Source organism: Nyctereutes procyonoides, unplaced genomic scaffold (genome assembly GCF_905146905.1).
Source record: "Nyctereutes procyonoides isolate TBG_1078 unplaced genomic scaffold, NYPRO_anot_genome, whole genome shotgun sequence".
Classification (NCBI taxonomy): domain Eukaryota; kingdom Metazoa; phylum Chordata; class Mammalia; order Carnivora; family Canidae; genus Nyctereutes; species Nyctereutes procyonoides.
In genome coordinates this window covers 15776078-15790349 of record NW_026575049.1, presented here as the reverse complement: position 1 = coordinate 15790349, position 14272 = coordinate 15776078, and the positions used below count along the sequence as shown (strand labels likewise).

Sequence of the window (14272 nt, the reverse complement as noted above, 5' to 3'; positions counted from 1 at the left end):
ATATCATTTTCACGTAAAATTCTATTTCATATTCACTATGTAAAACTGTATACCCAATTTGTAATGTCTTTTAGCAACTTTATTTACTTATATATTTTTACTTTTTCTTTTAGCCTTTATCAGTTGGTTTGGTTTGTCAGTGTATGTTTTGCTATGTGAGCAAACCAAAATTTGTAAAGTAAGTGCATTGTAACCTAACAACAACAAATAACCAATGGAGAAATGAGCCTCTGGGGTAGAGCTGCTTGAGGAACAACTTGACCATGTTTTACCTTCAACTCATCAATTTTTTCCCTATTTTATCTCGTAGATATGCCAAAGACAATAGAAACACAATTATTTAGAGTGCGTGTAGAAAAAGAAATACTTTTATTAAACTAGATCTTTTGATGAACCTCAAGAATAAGACAGTTATGTGCAGGGTGGTTCTAACAGGAAGGGGAGTGAACACTTCTAATTTTTATGTGTAAATGGAGGCCCAGATGTTTTCCCAAAGTCACTCCATCATTTGGTGTCAGAGAAAACTCTTCTGACCCTGGTCTATTGGTCTAATAGCCCAGAGCTCATAGTTATTCTGTTCATTCTGACAAATGTTATAAGTCCTAGAAATGTGGCATTTTCCCCCCTGTTTGTTTATTAATTTGAAGTTATTCCACAGGGACTTGAAATTAAAATGAGAATAACAGTAATCTAGTACTTGAGGAAAAGTTAGGTTCTTTCTCTTGAAACGATTAATCATTCAACAGCTATCTAGGGAGGCCATGATGCCTCAGCCAGGGTTGAATTCTTATAAATGCCGTACGTTTGTGTAAGAATCCCTACGGAATGTCTCCCTTGTAATCTTTGTGTTCATAGAGTCAGAAGGCATATATACGTCTAACTGTTTCTAGTTCCAAAAGAAATATCAGGAGTACAGAATCCCACTAATAAAGCTATGATCAAGAATGCCTGGGAGACAGCTGGGCAAAGCAGCTGGGCCTTTCAGGGACAAAACAAAGCAAAAGTGTGTGAAAAACTGAACTTTATTTGAATGTGAACTAAATTAAGGTCCAAAACCTCTGAATGCCTTGCACAGTTGTGGGTTTGTGTGTGCAATATTTAATTTCCTTCTCTCATTTGTGTCTTAGAAAGTAAATTTATTTCTGAACAAATGGCACCTTGCATTTGTGCCAGCTTTTTAGATACACTCATGATTTTTTTTGAATTAATATATTCCAGTTTCCCCACCATATTTTGCATAAATAATAGTGATGCTTTGCATTTCTTAGCAGTTCTTTTTTTTTAAGTTCTGATCATAAGACAAGGTTATTAACTCATAAGATGTCATTAAAGAATGCAGAAGATACTGACACTTTTTGCTCATTTGCTCCATGCATTGAAAGAGAGAGTCCTTAAGCAAGGTCAAACAGTGAATCAGCAGGACACTGAGAAGAGAAACTTTCCACGGAGCGTGAGGGCACAGCCCCACTTTGTGTATCGGCAGCTCTCCAAGCTTTTCTCAGACAGCACTTGGCTCATGATTTCCAGAATTCCTCCAGTATGATTGCTGAGAAATAATTCTTCATACCAGATCAACACAATCTAAGAATTCCACAGAGAAAAGGGATTCAAGATAGGTTTAGAATGTTTGAAAAGCTTCTCTGCAGTTCTCTGTAGAAATAAAACCTGAATCAACCAACCAGAGTGATGTGAAATAAATATTTTACAAATAGCAACAGATTGCACAGTAATATAAGTGCCCAGTAAAACTTGTAAGTACTTAAAGAGCTGCTCATGCTTCTTATTAAGAACAGAAGCAAACTTCTGTTCTATTAAATGCTGGTAATGTGTTTTAACATAAAATATTCAGCAAGCTAATCGGGGTCTTAAATTGCCCTTGTCTAGATAAGAACAACATCTACTTACGAAGTTCAGATTGGAGTCTCATTGCTCTTAATTCACCACCTCTTTAAGGCTTGAAGAGGAGCAAGACTTCTGAATTATACATATTTGTAATAATGTAAATAATAAACTTTATTATTTCAGAACTCTAGTAGATAGAAGGTAGTAAATTTATACCAATGGCTTAAACTAAACCCTCCTCTCATAACTTGACACTGTTCTTATTTCTATAAGAACAAATAAAAGGATATTAATTTTTTAGTACTTCATATTAAGAAAAACAAACACAGGGATATAGGCACAAATATTATCTCTACTTATACATAATGAAACTTAGGCTTTGAGAGGTCAGAAAATTTTATTTTCAAGGTCAGACAGGTGCTAAAGAGCAAGGCTTAAAATGAAATGCTGGTTTATCTGTTTTCAAGGTCCTTGTTAAAAACTATGTTAGATAACTTCTAATGCCTTTTTTATAAGATAGAATTACTTCACTAAATATACTTTTGTTTTCTATTCTCATTTTTTGAGCCCTGGAAAGACTGTGTGTTGGTTTTAAGCAAAAAAGCATAGTTCTCGTATATGCCCTCATTTTCCTCCTTCCATCGTTTATTATTCACCTCTTTGCTCCTGTTCTTCTGTATAATCACTTGCTTTTTACTATTATTCGGTCTTTCCTCTGAAGAACAATGCCATTTCTTTCTTTTATATATAGATCCTTTGAGTAACAAATTGTTCCTATGATTTTCCTATACTCAACAAAAATATCTTATTTAAGCATTTAGAGCTGTAAGGGAGCTTATACAATTTTTAGCAGAAGAATATCTTAAACAAATGTCATAAGAAAATTCCATGAATAAGGAAAGTAAATGCAGACTTTTTTTCTGGTAGAATGTAGGAAATCCATTGGGATTCCTTCCCATTTTCCCCACTTCCCCCAAACTGTTCCTAAAATACTTTTGTGAAACCAACACTATTAGAAAGCACTCATCTAGTTCATTCTTCTCAGTTTTCATGTGTAAATTGTATCTCCTACAAGCATGGGGAACTTGAACTCTATCTTTATTTCTAAGGGGAAATAAGATTTGAGCTTCACTGTTTGCAAATGACTTGGTTGGAAGTGGTGTTAATGGAAGTACAAATTGTGGGATTTATCCATTGTAGTATGCGGAAAAAATTAGGGACTTCAATCAAGCAGTAGATGTCCTGTGGGAGGGAGACGGTAAAACTTGAATTCTCTGGAATCACACATGGCTTTACTATCCTACCAAAAGCAATTCTAAATTACTTTCTCAAGTAATTGAGTCTGACCACCACCATCTTACTTGAAATAGGTCCCTATAGTTGGTAAAAATCACAAATAAAATACCCATTCATATTCCCTTCTAATGGACTAGGAATGAAGTATCATAATTACCTAGGGAAGTCGAGATTAGAAAAATTTTTTAATCTTTATTTATTTATTCATTCATTCATTCATTTATTTATTTTGAAATTTTTTTAAAATATAAGGTTACTTGGTAAAATATGCAATCGAATATTTAAAAATATGCTTAGCCTTTATTCATTTATTTTCTTAACAAATATTTTGCTGAGATTGATTGCTGTTGAGGTCTTTGAGAGACTCCTGAAAATAACTTTTTTTTTCTGAAAAATAAGACAAAGAATGAATATATGGATATCCAAAAATATTACCGCTTAATACTAATAAAGGTGGGAAGGGAGAATGTGGCTCAGGTGCAGGGGCATAATGGGTTTCCTAATACTCTATTCCAAAATCAGTCAGATTTATTGGCCCGTGACGGGATGAAGCAGACTAAGCATTGGGAATAACTCATATTCCCTCAGGGTTAAAAGTGGCTTTAGATAAAAGGAAGAAACATTCACCCAATTTCACAGGAGACCTAAGTTTATACGTAGGGTACAGATATAGGAAGGTACTGAACATAGCTGTAGGAAAAGGTAAGAACTGTCTTTTGATTGTTTTCAGTTTCTCAATAGTAAAATAGGACATCCAAATTGTCACACCGAGAGCAAGAAAGAGGGAGAAGAGGCTGGAGGGAAAAAAGAAAATAATGTGTGGAATAGTCCTTTTGGGGAGTGGAAGAGTATAAAAGTGATTTGACTAGGAACAGCACTGGCAACATGAATTGTGGGGCCTGAAGAAAAATGCAAAATGTGACAGTCTTGTTAACGAATTATCTAAAAATTCAAGATAGTGACAGCTGAGCATTAAACCAAGCATGGGCCCTTCTAAATGTGGGCCCTGTGCAGCTACACGCATGGGTCCTCACCCAAGGACTATAAGGTACATCATAATGCATGTCATAGAATTGCCTGCCAGCCCTAAAGGGCCACTTAAGGATTAAGATCTTAAATTGGTTGTGTCATTTTCTTGATTAATGATTAGCTATAAAACATTCTCCATCCTTACTCGTCTCCATCATTATCCTTGTGTTATCTGTAAAATGACGACTAAGTACAGGTCTTTCTGCCAGTACTTGTGTGCTGCTGACGATGCATAGTCCCCTCTCCGTGAAGCTTGATGACTTTAAGCCTCTTTTTTTTTTTTTCAATCAATGGGACATTAGGTGATGCTAATTTCTGGTTCCACCAACTGTTAAACTTTAAGAAGCACTGGGTGTTCTTAGACTTTTCATTGGAGTGTTCCCAAGTGCAGAGGGTCACGTACTCTTCATCCCGTGTGACAGCACTCTGTCTTCGCAGCGGGGCTTCGTCACATTTGAGAGAGAGTTGCAGTTAAGTCTTAAATCTTTATCACTGTCAATTTCTGTTGACAGAGCTTTAATTTGATTATTGTTTGCAAATCAGGACTGTCAAGGGGACAGATATAGCTAATTAATCCTTATCAGTTCTGATTCAGTTAAAAAAAGTCCTGGAAACTTCTCAGTGTCTGCTCGGATTGTCCTTATGGAGACCTTATGGAGAGGGGAAAGTTCTTGTTAAACGTAAACAAGGATTTTGTAAGTCAGACATTTCCCTGCATTGGGGAGGGGTTGTGTTTACAACTGATTTAAATGAAAGACAAAATATTACTGCATATAATTTTGAGGGAGTGTGGGAAAATTTTGCATTTATTTATAAGATTACGAGAGCAGAGTAATTTTTGCTATATTGCTATGTCATCTTTAACAAATCAGGCTATTACTTTGCTTAACTTGAGAATAACAGCTTGTCCAACCACGTATTTTCTGGATAGAGCAATGTTTCAGAGCGATCCGTTTATAAAATTTAAGTTGATAGAATACTTAAAATTAGTAGAAGGAACAGATAGCTTTTTATTCTTAAAATGTATTTTTGTGTCCCTATAAATTTTATGTGATTCGAAAATTGAAAGACAACTTTAAAAAAGAAATCATATTTGACGTTACTTTTAACAAACAGAAAGTCATACTCACCCAAACTGTGACTAGTAACTAAATGTGCAGCCCTGATGTCCTGAATCTCATCCCAAAAGAGAGGCAAGAGTGTTTTTTTTGTTTGTTTGTTTGTCTGTTAACTGGAATATGACCAAAATCGTAAAAGGAAGACCTAGTAAAGCGCTACACTGAGCCTGTGCAGTGTTATAAATTCCAAATGCATGTCTAAGCTCTTTAGGTAGAACCTCTTAGTAAAGCAGTCTCACATTACCACAGTTTTCTTTTCTTTCTTTCTATTTTACTTCTTAAAAAATATTTAGATATTTATTCCAAAGAGAGAGAAATTGAGAGCACAAGTGGGGAGAGGAGCAGAGGGAGAGAAGCAGACTCCGTGCCCAGGACGGAGCTCAATGTCGGGCTTAATCTCACAATTAAGCTGAGATCACAATTTGAGCCGAAATCAAGAGTCGGATGCTTAGCCAACTAAGCCATCCAGGTGTTCCAGTTTTACTTATTAATTCATTAACATAATTTCAGTTTTCTTGCTGGTTACTAGATATGTGTTAACTACTGGAAGTGATAAGGATGTTAAACTTAATTTTTTCTGAAAATCTCAGGCATTTTAAGGATGTTAAATTTAATTTTTCTGAAAATCTCAGCCATGGGTCTTAGTTACCATCGATCATTTAAATTGAAGCAAAATTAATGCACTAAGCTCTGGTCAATGTCGGTGTGTGCTCATGCCTCCCTCCTCGAATGCAGCCCCCGCTGTAGAATAAACATCCTTGACAGCTTCATTAACTCTTCACCCAAAGAATAACTTAGTTTGTCATGTATTGTTATTCATACGTCTAGGTGAAATTAGTGCTTCCTTCCTTGAATAAACTGGAAAAAAGGCTTCAAGTCTTTTAATATCCCACTGATCCACGGGTGACCAATCCGTGGTGAATAGTCAGTCTGATTTTTCACAAGGGTGGGTGTTGCATCTGAAGAAATCAGCCTTCTGGGCCATTAGCTTCTTTCAGAGATTAGTTTCCACAATCACACAAGGGAAAGAACATGTTTTAACATGATTTTTTTCCTTTTAGGGACATAAACTGATCTTGTAAAATATGCAGAGTTGACACTGCCGGGACCATTGACATTGTGAAAAAAAGAGAACAGATTTTAAAAGAAGACTTCCCTGAGTTTTATTTAACTTATTAATTGCTGCCATTACATCTGAATATGCACACCTCTTTTTATGTTTACGGTTGGCAGAGTATTTTGATTCTATGAATTAACAGAAGTGATAAAAAAGTACTACTTCAATTGCTGCATTGTTTTCTTTCCACCATCCACCTTCATATCGTTGAGAGATTTTGAATGAAAGAGGAAGGAGCAGATAACTAGTCCACCAATTAAAAAAATCTGAAGGTCAAATTACAATAACAAACTGGATTCCTGACCTTTTAAAGTCATTGGCACATCTTGTGATAAAGATTGATGATGACTCGATTGAACCATACAGACGAGAATGACTTCTACTGGAGTATGATGAGCTTAGATTCGTAATAGATTTAATTTCAGACAAAGCGATTAACTTGTGCCTCATATTCAAAGAATGTTGCTTTCAGGACTAAAATGTAATACTTAATATGTATTTTATTGAGAGGTTGTGACAGAAATATGAAGAGGTGGGGGAAGGGAAGATTGACAATTACTTATTTCCTGAACTACGAAATTTTAATTTTTTTTATCAGCGTTGTTTAGAGTTTTATTCAAGTGATTGCCATAATCATCACTTTCCCAAGGGAGAGTCTTTCTTTTCTTTAGGAATAGATGTCTTTATTTAATTTGCCTTGAAGATATTTATCCAAGTTGTCATCAATGAATTTTAATGCCAACTTGAGTAAAATATATTTGAATATATTTGCAAGGCAATGAAAAATAACCTTTTTTCTCCCCCCTGGAGAAATGTTACATTAAGATATTTTTTACAAATAAATTTATATTGGCTATTTAAGCATTAATTTATTTTACTATTTAAACTACTGAAACTTTGTCAGGAAAATCTGAGAACCAGATCTGTTATTCTAAAGAGTAATTATACAGACGGACTATATACCCTGTATCTAAAGGAGCTACTTCTGTTGTTTAGTATGGCTTTGGGGAGGAAATGGAATTCCACATTCGTTTGCCATCCGTCTGCCTTTGGCTTTGTCATTCAGTTGCTTTCATTCTAAAAAATATAGTGAAGAGATTTAAAATTTTGAGTTATCTAGGGAGATTGTTAAAATGCAGATTAGGCATTGAACCCACCTCCAAAATTCAGATTTTTCCATATAGGGAAAGCTGGGACTTGAGAAGATTAACTTTCTAGGATAGGCTCCCATAGATCCTGTGGTCATTCAGCAAATTCTTTGCTTTTGCTAATAGCAAGTGCTTTTATTACATCAGAGGACAGTTATTTTCATTTAAGACTGTTCCTAAATTGTTGCTGCATGAAGAGCTGAAAAAAATAAACTTGGAGGATTAAAAGCTCAAATGAAAATTGAGAATGAAAGTTTAGATGAGCTTTATAGTGATAATACCCCAGTAATTTTTAATTAGTGGTAATGGAATAATGTTACCCGCTGGATAGGTCTGTTACTGTAATGCGTCTGGGCAATAAGTCATGCAGACTATGGATGGGAGCTTTGCATCAGGAGACAGAAGGGATGTAATGAAAATCTTTGCACTAAATTCAGAAATCTTATAAAAACAATATAAGGTCATTTATAGCATTGGACTTCAACAGCTTTTGAGTAACCTTTAGTGGTAATGAGAAAGGCATTGGTATCCCGAGGCTAGTCCTCAATGATATAATTGGCTGTGGCAAATGGATGGTGCCTTGTCTGACCCATTTTCCTTCACCAGTGAAATGAAACTTAGGGGTCTTTACCAATTGGTTTGTGCAGACTTCCTGGAGAATGCAATTAAAGACGTGGAGGTTAGAGAGCCAAATTAATAATAATGTCGAAGAAAATGATCATGATAATGTTATTAACAGCAACCATTTATTATATGCTTTAATTTCTAAATTATCTCTGAAAGTAAATATTCTTTCCTCTGCTTTATGATGGAAGAAGAACTGGAAGTCATAAAAGTTTAAAACTTTGAACTTATTTTTAGGTATTTGGAATAGACTTCCAAAAAAAAAAAAATCCCAGGGGAAGTTCCCAAGGCATTGTGAAGGCGTGGGTGGGATGTGTGAGGGGCCATGAAGTCCCTTGGTACTGTGCTAAGGAGTTTGCACTTTATTTTGTAGTTGGATGTGTCATCTGTGCTTTAGGAAGGCTGCTATGGGTTTTCTGTGGAAGACAGTTTGAAGTGAGAAAAGGGTTGATAAAAGTGGCAGTGAGGGTGGTGAGGGGGACAAGACCAAAAAAGAATTATGTTTGGGACGCCTGAGTGGCTCAGTGGTTGAGCGCCTGCCTTGGGCCCAGGGCGTGATCCTGGAGACCCGGGATTGAGTCCCACGTCGGGCTCCCTGCATGGAGCCTGCTTCTCCCTCTGCCTGTGTCTCTGTCTCTGTCTCTCTCTCTCTCTGTATCTCAGAAAGAAAGAATGGAAGAAAGAAAGAAAGAAAGAAAGAAAGAAAGAAAGAAAGAAAGAAAGAAAGTATGATGCAGACAGAACAGTATGATGACAATTTAGAGATAATTCCAAAGGTAATGAGTTTGAAGGTATATAGAAACTTCCAGTAGAGGCATCACTTAGACTATTGATTGGAATGTGGTTAACACTCCTTATAAGATGGCATTCCAAAACTCAACTGGTTTATTAATAATAATAGGATATTATTGAAAAACATCCCAATTCACCTTATTGGGAAGTCTTATTCTGGATCATTATGTATGAAAAAAAAAATCAAAGCTAACAATCGTTGCTACTGAAGCCTGTTTCAGGGTTGTCCAATAGAAGTTTCTGGGATGATGGAGCTGTTCCACATTTGCATTACCCAACATGGTAGCCGTTAGCCACATGTGTTCATTAAGCACTTGAAATGTGGCTAGTGAAACTGAAGAGGCTGAATTTTAAATTTTATTTGATTTTGATTACTTTAAAATCAAAAGGTCAAATATAGTGAGTGACTACCAAGATAGATAGCACAAGTCTAGGTGATCTTAATCTAAAATACAGCACATTATTAACAATTTAGAGATGACAACTCCATTTGTAATAATCCTACTGACTTCACCACTGTTAAAGAATGTAGAAAATAAGTGCCCAACTAACTGTAAAATTGTTAAATGTTGCACGTTCTCTTAACTTTACATCTTCCATTGACATTGTGAAACATAGACAAAATCACGCTCAGTATTTAAAAATTCATAAATCAAATTTTAAATCTAATTAGGTTGCATTTTTATCTTACTGGTATAAGTATAATCAAGAGGCTTTTTCAAAGAGCCCAACTCAATTACCGATGGAATTGGAGTCTATTTTATCGAGAATGTGCCATATATTAGGCATGTTATTTAATCATATCATTTTATCCTCAAAGTAGTCCTGCTGGTAGATTTTACCAGTCCTATTTTGCAGACTCAGAAGCTGAAACTTGCCCAAAGTCACACCAGGGTTTGAACCTGGAGCTTTCCTGACTCCTGAACGTCCTCATTCTTGGTAGCACTGTGAGGCAGGGGAGCCAGCCGGCGTCTGCTTCGTGGGGATATCCCACAGCGCTCCGACAGGCGGCATTCACCTGAGGGTGTTGCACGGTGCGTGCTCAGAACTCACGGCAGTTTATTTATCATAAAAGCCTGTGCCTTGATTGACCACGGGCTCTATTTCTTTACTGTGCAACAACAGAACTCTATAAGCCCTGAATCTTCAGTAAAAGGTTAACAGAGGAAATAAATCACTAGCATGTACCCAATCTCTATTCACTTTTTTTTTTTTTTAGAATTAATATACCTACATGTGCACCTGTGTGTGTGTATGCACGCACGGGGCATAGTGGTTTGGCTTTGATTTGTGATCCCGTTTTGTTATAACACTTTGTGATCAGTCTCCCAGAATTAGCTATTTAAGACATTTGGGCTCAAATTCTAATAGTGATATTATACTTTCTTGCTGAATCTGTCCTTCACATACTTTCTTTTCATTATGGGGACGAGGAGCTTATTATCTAGCAACTGAAAGCAAGGACTTCCATTTCAGATTGCGGTTCAGTGCAGTTGTTTCTCAGATGGGTGGACTTGGACAAATTATTTCCTTGCAAGGTTACTTTGAGGTTTAGTGAGAAAATATGTATTGTGAGTATGGATCTGCTGAACATTTCACATTTTCTTTTTTGCACTCTCTACAATATTTGCTTTGAGTTTCTCTGAATTAAAGCAAGAATGGAGAGAAATTTGGGGAAGTAAAATATACAGAAACTTTTACATAAATCTCTCTAACCCCATGTCTGATCTTGTAAAGTTTTCTCTCACGTGTACAATAACATACAGCTTTTCATGAGTTTATGTAGATTTTTAATTAAGTTATATGTAATTCCACAGCATTTAAATCAGTTCATGCAAATTTTAACTGGATTACTGTTACAATAATACATAAAACTTGCAAAAATAGTAATAATAAAACTTTCAGAGACAGCACTGGGACCTAATAGAGGGGACGCTTGTTAAGCATTCAGATCTCCACAGATGGAGGCCACAAGTGTGCTCGTGGCATGATAACGTCTTCTTTCTGAAACTCCAAATTCCTCAAGCACAGGTTCACATGTCCAGTACAGAGCAAAGTACTTTCTGCATAGAAAGTATTTTGATTATTTTGTTGGTGTTGTTGAATGACTATATGAATGACATCAAATGAGTTGAAAGTGCTTTTGAACATTAAAAACATTGAAAGATATATTTTATAAATATGCAATTATCATTATTATTCAATTCCAATGTACTCGTTGAGGCAATTACAAAGTAAGCCCAATCCTCTTAGAATGCAAGGTAAATAATTTATTTTTTAATGTCATGTCTAATGTGAGGAATTTCAAATGTTCTTTTTCCCTTCAATTCTTGAGCTATGTCTTTATCATTTATCTTAAGTTGTATTGTTTTGCTAAATGAATCTACTTCTTAAGGGACTCTGTTCTGCTTCTTTGAAGGTGAACTAAAAATACCTCTTAGCCCTGAAGACCAGTGCTGACTCACTGAGCTTGTCTACTATACCAACAAATGTAGGTTGAAAACGCATTAGAAAGATCTCACTTACTCATATGCATTTTAGTACTTCCAGACGTCACCAAGGGGGTAAAACATGCCAAGCCAATGGAAACACAAAAATGTATCCTATTTCTCATTTCAGCTAAATTGTTATTATTATTGTTATGCATGTTCTTCCGATTTACCTAAACTGCATAAACTAACATACGACACGAATGGCAGAGGGTTCAGCAGCCACACGTGAGGCACAAAGTCTTGCCTTCTAATGGCCAGATTTCTCGTCCATTGACCTTTCTAATCTTCCCTCCATCCCACCCAACACACACACCAAGAAAAGCCTTCCCAGGTAGTTTTAAAGCAAAAAGATGTTTTCTCAGATTATGGGGTGAAGACATTTGAGTCACTATTGATACTTCCTGCATCCTAAATCTTCCCTAGAATATGAATGGAACATACTAAAGGGGGACAATACATTTGCCCACAAAAGCTAAAGTATATGAAAATCATGACTTTGAGAACTGGTGTGGGCATGGGCCAGGCTCCTACATTCAGCAGAAAAGAAATTTCACAAAGAAATGTTTAGAGGGTGAAAATCAGGTCTTCTGAATCTTAATGTAATGGTTTGCCATCATAACCATTGCATTGATGACACAGCTCTAAAGGAATATTTAATTTTCTAATTTTATGTTTCTTTATATTGTGAGACATGTATTTTTATTTGGAAAGTTACTAGATAAGTGATCATAATCAGTTAAGGGGGATCTGTCATTGGAAGTACAACTGGGAAAGACTGGTGATAAAGACATTTTATCAGGCCAGTAACTCCCTTGGGACACTTACATACCATTTGAGAAAGGACTGCTTAAGGACGCTGGGACGTACAAGGATCTAGGAGGGTTCGTGGTTTTCCAATGTTAGCCCCTCTGTAGTGATTAAGAGCCGAGACTCAGAAGTCAAATGATGGAGATTTGAATCTAGCATTTCCTAATTATAGGAGCCTAAGTGTGGTACTTAATTATTTAAAAATGGTAGGATTGGGATGATGTCCTATGTTTGTAAATTCCTATGGCATTAAAAAAAATCCTTTTCTGTTTTGCATTATACATTAATATATATTAATCTCTGTGTACTTCATTATGTATAGATTATGAGCCCCTTTAGAGCAAAGTTTCCATTTTATATTATACTTGGTAGAGGAAATGCTCCGTAGATACTTTCGGTACATTACTTTCTTTGACATCCGCATTTTCCAATTTTCTTTATGAATACACTTGAAGTGGTTTAATTCTTGGATACTTCAAGATAAGTGTGGGGTTCTCAAATCAAAAATTAAACAGAAGATTCTAATTAAAGAGATGCGTCCAATTTAGGAATCTCACTTCTTATGCATATTCCACTAGGTTCAAGAATATATAATATGGAGGGAATGGAAATGAATATATTTATTCTTTGAGTTTAACTAGAAGTCATTTTATTTTATATATATTGATATTCCTGATTTTTACTAATTACAGTAAATTATTATTGTAAATTACAGTGTGTTTCTAGTCTATACAAAAAAAAAAGAGTAAGAAAACCATATGTTTATCATGGTAAAATACCTTCCTAAAGACTTAAAAATCTTAGGTTTAAATATTTTGTACTGATATAAAAACGTGATAATTAACTCAAGTTGTTAATTTCCTGATTTCTTTTTAAAATAATAATAACCTCACTGATTGTAATGTTTACATAAGCCTTTATAAATTTTATACATTTCATTAGAGTCTGTAATCACATATCTTTGTTCAGGTTTATTTTCAGCCCAATTTTATAAATGAAAAGAAGTGAGTTCTGGAAGAAGTTTTTGGAAACATTTCAAGGTTTCATACCTAGTAAATAGCAGAATTTAAAACTGGAGCTATTATTTTCATGACTTCTTAATTTATTATCCTCTTTTGGCTTTAACATGTACCCTCATTGATTTTATCAAATTAACTAAATAACTCCAATCTCCACACATTCATATTTATAAATTAATTTTCTGAAATGTTGTACCAATTTATCTCCAAACAGAAAAATAGACCTAAGGTTGTTGTCTCCAAGGAATTTTCTTTAAACCTGGAAAATTTCAAATATGATGCCAATTAATTACCAATGTGATTAACAAACAGAAATTAGACTGTTATTGGAGAAGATTAAAAGGGTCTTGATTCTTCTTGCTATAAATTGAAAGCCCCCCAGTGTGGGGTTTGAACTCACAGTCAACGAGATCAAGACCTGAGCTGAAACCAAGAGTCGGATGCTTAATTGACTGAGCCAACCAGGCACCCATTTATGACTTTTTTTGTCTTTACAAGTTATCTTTTTAAAAATTATTACATATTTTCATTATAAAATGTCTAAATTTGCTGAATTTCTAAATAAAATAAGACAAAGTAGAAAACCTCCAGTCCTCACTACCTATAGATAACCACTTCTAAACTTTTGCTGAATATATGCATACATATGCATATCTATAGCTATATATATCTGATTCTGTAATTCTATATTTATAGATATATTTCTATTGCTCTATGTAGATATCTGTACCTCTATTTTTATCTCCAAGTCTATCTCTGTGGGATATCTGTCTGTGTCTCTCACAATCTATCTCTAGTTCTCTATCTGGACAGATCTGTTTCTCTCTATATATAGGAATCTCTATCTCTGGATGCAAAAATGAAATGTATGCTGCCCATATATAAACAAATACAGAATCAGCCTCAGTATTCCTTTATTATCTGATTTTTTTCAGTTAACTTGTTAATATCTTTCTATATCACTAAGAATTTTTCAGAATATTATTTT

The 14272-nt window shown here is 35.1% G+C and overlaps 1 protein-coding gene across 3 annotated transcripts in view; it reads left to right on the top strand.

Moving 5' to 3' along the window:
- Positions 1–14272, top strand: part of KCNC2 (potassium voltage-gated channel subfamily C member 2) — a 175287-nt gene that overhangs the window by 115164 nt on the left and 45851 nt on the right. The window lies entirely within an intron of this gene.